The sequence below is a fragment of the Humulus lupulus genome, chromosome 4, assembly GCF_963169125.1.
Source record: "Humulus lupulus chromosome 4, drHumLupu1.1, whole genome shotgun sequence".
NCBI lineage: Eukaryota > Viridiplantae > Streptophyta > Magnoliopsida > Rosales > Cannabaceae > Humulus > Humulus lupulus.
The window spans coordinates 23,696,269-23,702,285 of NC_084796.1; positions in this window are offsets into that span (position 1 = coordinate 23,696,269).

Below are 6,017 nucleotides of genomic sequence, written 5' to 3' on the forward strand. Positions count from 1 at the left end.
ACGAAACTATACATAAAACTTACATTTTTACGAAAATACCATAATTTATTGAGTAACTTGCAAAATAAGAGTTATTTACAAACAAACAGAATACTAAGAAGGATTATGGGATCCCATTGTCTTTAAAAAAACAAAAGATGATTTAAAATAAAAGACATTACATAATTGGTGCGGAAAATACACATAAAACCATAAAAACATAAAATGAGACTACATCCTCGAATCGAATAACACTCGGCCCCTTGACTCCATTGACCATCGATACACATCCTCCAAGCGTCACGAATCTTACCGCCTTTAAAGCTTATTTTCCAGCACATAAAACAAAAAGGAATGAGCCTAATGCCCAGCAAGGAAAAATCTAACACATAGTCATATACATAATTTCATAAGAAACATAAAGACTTAACATAATACATATAACATACACTTATTATAATGGCCATTATTACTTGGGGTCCCATAGACTAAACAAGCATATGCCCATGGAATTAGTGGGGTCCTACTAGCTAAGTAGGTCATATGCCCATAACCCATTTGGGGTCTTGTTAGTCATATGGGTCATATGCCCAAGCCTACAAACATACATACATATCATAACACATTTAATAACATAAAACATATAGATAACATAAGCACATTACATATTGATTCTAGCCTATTTTCCTTACCAAGGTTACCGGGATATAATGGACTGAGTTGGGACTTTTTGGAACACTCCTAAAACCATAAGAAAGAGTGAGTCTAAAGAAAGGAGATGAAATGAAAGAGATGGAAAGACTAAACCATTTGAGAAACATGCTTACCGAAACTTATGTGCTCAAGAACTTAGATTCCCTAACCAAAATGAAGATTAAGGTTAGAGATTGAGTAGAAGACTATGAGAAAGAAAATAACATAATACAGAAAGGAACTAGAGTTTTGGTTACCTCAAAGACTTGAAAGACCAATCTACACCTCCACCGAAATACTATAGAACTCACTTCCCAAAGTGTTTGATAAGCTTATGATGTTTAAGCTTATAGTTTTCCCAAACTAGGTGTTTACACTCTCACACTCACTTAACACTAGCAGCTTCTGAACTTAGAGCAAATGGTGAATAATGGCTGGGTACTAGGTCCTATTTATAGAGTTTGGGAAAGAAAGTATCTTGATTTTACTTGAATAAAAATAATGGCTTTTTAGGTGAAAATCATTTGAATAATCGTTCAGCAGAGGCTGAAGACTCGTTCAAAAGATGCTGGACTGTTGAAGGAGTTTGAATGGCTGAAAGGAAATGAATTCAAAAACGTTTGAAAACATATTGGAGGAGGCGATGTATCGCCCCCTGTCGGCGATATATCGCCTGGGCCAGTATGCCCGAGGCGACCGTGCATCGTTTCGTGTTTTTCGTATTTACGTGCTGCGATATATCGGCACACGCTGAATAATTAAACACGAAATTACACATTTGTAGCTAAGTTTGAATGGAGTAAACAGCCTTGACTAAGCCCTCAACGTATTCAAAGCTGCTGACTGACCCTATAACATTCAAACTTTACTCCTTATTAAATTAAATCCTCAAAAATCTTTAATCCTTAATCACCATTCATAACATGTGCTTAAAATCCTATTGGTTGATGTCTAAACCTTATAATATAATAAATATAATCCTTAATATCAGTCACATTAATCAAACCTTAGGTTATACTTAATATTCTTAAACTATAGATTAAACTTAGAAAATCTATAAGTACTACTATGAGTGTCCAAATAATTCCCGGTCTAAACCAAAAATCCATAGTAACAAAGATAACACTAAACATACTATAATACTACTAAACAATTAGCTAAGTAAAGTTCTTGGACTCTACATTGAGACTAGCTCTGAAGTCGTGCTCTCTCAAGCTCTTCCGTCATTTTTTCCTGTTCATAAAAAGTGTTAGAAACACAACAGTAACATAGCTTTATGAAATTAATAACAAAAAAGGTTAAACTTACAAAAGTTTCTCGAGCTGCGTCGTTGACAAAAACTTTTGTCGATTTTCTCAAATGGATATCTTTCCAAGTATCAATAACATGTTCATCAGGGTTTGCCTATACAAATGTAGAGATAGTGTGTTAGAGCGTATAATTTTGTTAAATAAAATTAATATTTTTACTTACAAATTTGTGACGCTTAGCTACCAACGATTTTGTGCCTTGCGTCGATGTATACTTCATTTCTTTTCTCTTTTTCTTGTTTTGGTTGGATCGCGCAATAAATTTTGGGCTCAAAAACATCTGAACAATATCTTTCCAACTCTCCTTGGTGCAATGGTCAGGTGGGGCAATGAGGACACTCTCCAAATCATCCGACTTAGAGTAATATTTTTTGAAGTGAGTATCTGATGTTCTTTCTCTCAGAATATCTTTTGCACATCTCTGTGTAGGTAGTTTTCATAACTCTCTCGGGTTCTGGATGACCATCAACATTATAAAAATGATACATTAAAAAAATAACATGTTAGTTGAGTTTATAAATGATTATAATAAAAATTTTAGATCATAAGACTTGTTCTAATTTTTTACCTTCATCTTTTGTATGACTTGATCCTTAAATTGTTGAGGTACATCTGCAAAATCCAAGTAATGTCCTAGCAACAACATGGTGACTTGGAGGCCTATCTCGCGGACAAAAGCTTGGTCCTCCAAGCCAACCACTTTGTCCGTCCTAGGATCAAGCTAAAGATCTAGTGGTTTCCCGACATTCCGCTTCCAAATTACAAGTGGTATGTTATTAGCCAGGCCACAACCCTTTTTTTTCAGCAGTTCAACTATCCACATTGTAAACTGTAATGAACCAACTACTCTAGACTTTTGGACCATTAACGAAACTATACATACTAATCCTTAATAAAACTTACATTGTGAAAATACCATAACTTTATTAGGAAACTTGTAAAAATAAGAGTTACTTACATAAAATATCAAGTAGGATATGGGATCCCATTGTTTTAAAAACAAAACATAGTTTAAAATAAAAAGGAGTTACATAGCAAGTGCGGAAAAATACATGTAAAACCATAAAAACAAGACTACATCCTCGAAAATCGAACTCTCGACTCCTTGAATCCATTCATCACCAATACACATCCCCCAAGCATCCACAAACCGTACCGCCACTATAGCTATTTTCCTGCACATATAAACAAAAAGGAATGAGCCTAATGCACAGCAAGGAAAATCTAACACATAGTTCATATACATAAATTTCATAAGAAACATAAGAAAACATAACATAACATTACACTTATATCATACACATACTATAATGGCCATTATTACTTGGGGTCCCATAGACTAAACAAGTCATATGCCCATTAGATTAGTGGGGTCCTACTAGCTAAGCAGGTCATATGCCCATAATCCATTTGGGGCTTGTTAGTCATATGGGTCATATGCCCAAGCCTACACACATACATAACATAACACATTTCATAACATAAAAACATAAGATAACATATAAAACATATAACATATGAATTCTACCCTATTTTCCTTACCAAAAATACCGGGATAAGAGGACAGAGTTGGGACTTTGGAACACTCCTAAGAACCATTTGAAAAAGAGTGAGTATAGTGAAGAAGAGAAATGAAAGGAATGGAAGGACTAAACCATTGAGAAACATACTTACCAAAAACTTATGTGCAAGTTCTTAGATTTCCTAACCAAAATAAGAATAAGGTTAGAAGGCTGGTAAAAGATTATGAGAACTTAAAGAAAATAATATCAATGAACTAAAGTGTGGAATTACCTTGAAGACTTGTAAGACCAATCTAAACCTTGAACCGAAATGCTATAAAATCTTACTTCCCAAGTGTTTGATAAGCTTATGATTTCCCACCCAAGTGTTTACACTCTCACACTCACCTAGCAACTTGCAGCCTCTGAACTTAGAGTAAAAGGTGAATAATGGCTGGGTACTAGGTCCTATTTATAGAGTTTAGGAATGAAAGGATCTTAATTTAACTTGAATAAAAATAATAGCTTTTTAAGTGAAAATAATTTGAATTATCGTTCAGCAGAGGCTGAAGACTCGTTCAAAAAGGTGCTGGACTTATCAAGAGGTTGAAGGGCTGAATGGAAAACGATTTCAAAACTTTTCAAAATATGCTGAAGGAGGCGATATATTGCCTGGGCCAGTATGTCCGAGGCAGTCGTGCATCGTTTCGTGTTTTCTATATCTACGTGCTGCGATATATCGGCATTCGCTGATTATTTAAACACGAAATTACACATTTTTAGCTTAATTCAAATTGAGTAAACAGCCTTGACTAAGCCCTCAAACATATTCAAAGCTGCTGACTGACCTTAGAGCATTCAAACTTTACCCTTATTAAATTTCATCCTCAAAATACTTAATCCTTAATCACCCATACATAACATGTGCTTAAAATCCTATTGGTTCTTATCTAAACCTTATAGTATAAAAAATATTATCCTCAATATCAGTCATATTAATCAAACCTTAGGTTAAAATTAATATTCTTAAACTATAGGTTAAACTTAGAAAATTTACAAGTACTACTATGAGTGTCCAAATAAATCCCGGTCTAAACCAAAAATCCACAGTCATAAAGATAATAATATAAATACTATAATACTACTATCTAACTATCTAAGTAAAGTTCTTGGACTCTACATAAACAATCACCAAAGTTTGTAATATTAATATAAATTAAACATTCGTTGATCTTGACTTTCAAGCTATGACCAAAATTTGAAAATTATTATTAACCTGACTCGCAGAAGGACGGTACCCTACTAGGATCTGGCGGGTCTAGACCACCACCATCTCCACCGTGAGAGGTGGTTATATCAGCTAACATTGTACTTCAGAACAAAAGTTATTAGTTAGTATTAAATTATTAGTTAATATCAAATATCACCAATGGAAATGAACAAAATGATTACAAGTCTTATCTATAATATTTTAAATTATTGTCTTTATTACAAAAATATAAAAACTATGTAGAATAATCACTTTCACTTTCATCATTAATTAAATTGACATCAATTGGAGACACATGATTAACATCATCTTTACAAAGATCAACTAGCAAGTCATCTTCTTCATCGACTTCTTCTTCGCCTAAGTCGTCATTTATGAAATTATCATCCAATTGATTAGCAGGCGAATTCTGAATAGTACCCATATATGTTGCAGGTTGATGAGATTCCATAATCAACTGATTGAGATCCACAGTCAACACAAAATTTGATGAGCTTGTGTCATGTACAACATCAACATCAACATTGGCTTCATCATCCTCAATGTCCTAAATTTGACGATGATTGACATCCTCAACAATTTTCCAGTGTCGACCTCTCACTACTACAAAAAAAGGCTTTTTAGGACTCGCGGGGCGTGAGTCCTCTATTTGACAACCTTAAAAACTAATATTTTTTAGGACTTGCAAGAATTGACACGAGCCCTAAAAGAATGGTCGGAGTAAGTGGCCACGCCACCACTCCACAGTGCCCATTGAGTCTAATTTTTAGTGGGTTTTGAAGCCACAGATGCAAGGAATACGGTGGTGGTGGTGGTTCATCTCATGGTGGTTGAGGTGGGCGGAAAATGGTCGGAAAGTTTGGGAAAACCCAAAATTATAGAAACTTCGACAAGTATTTTGAGGGCCTTAGGGCGCGCGTGAGGGGCTGAGCTCCGGGGGTTGGAGGTTTCGGGGGGCGATGCGTGGCGTTCGGCGGCGACGAGAAGGCGACTGTTTTTCCTTGGAAGAGATGAGCTAGAGAAATAAGGGGAGCTTTGAGAGAGAGAGAGAGAGAGAGAACCGAGGAGAGAGAGAGTGATTATTTGAGTGATTTTTGTGTTTTATTTATATTATTGAGTGATTTGAGGGATTGGAGGGAATTTGTGATTTTTTTTAAAATTCAACTTTTAGGACACACATAAGTTTTTAGGGCTTGCACCGCGTCTCCTAAAAAAATTCTTTAAGGACTCGCAATGAGTGTCTTAAAAAGTCCAAGAGCTGTT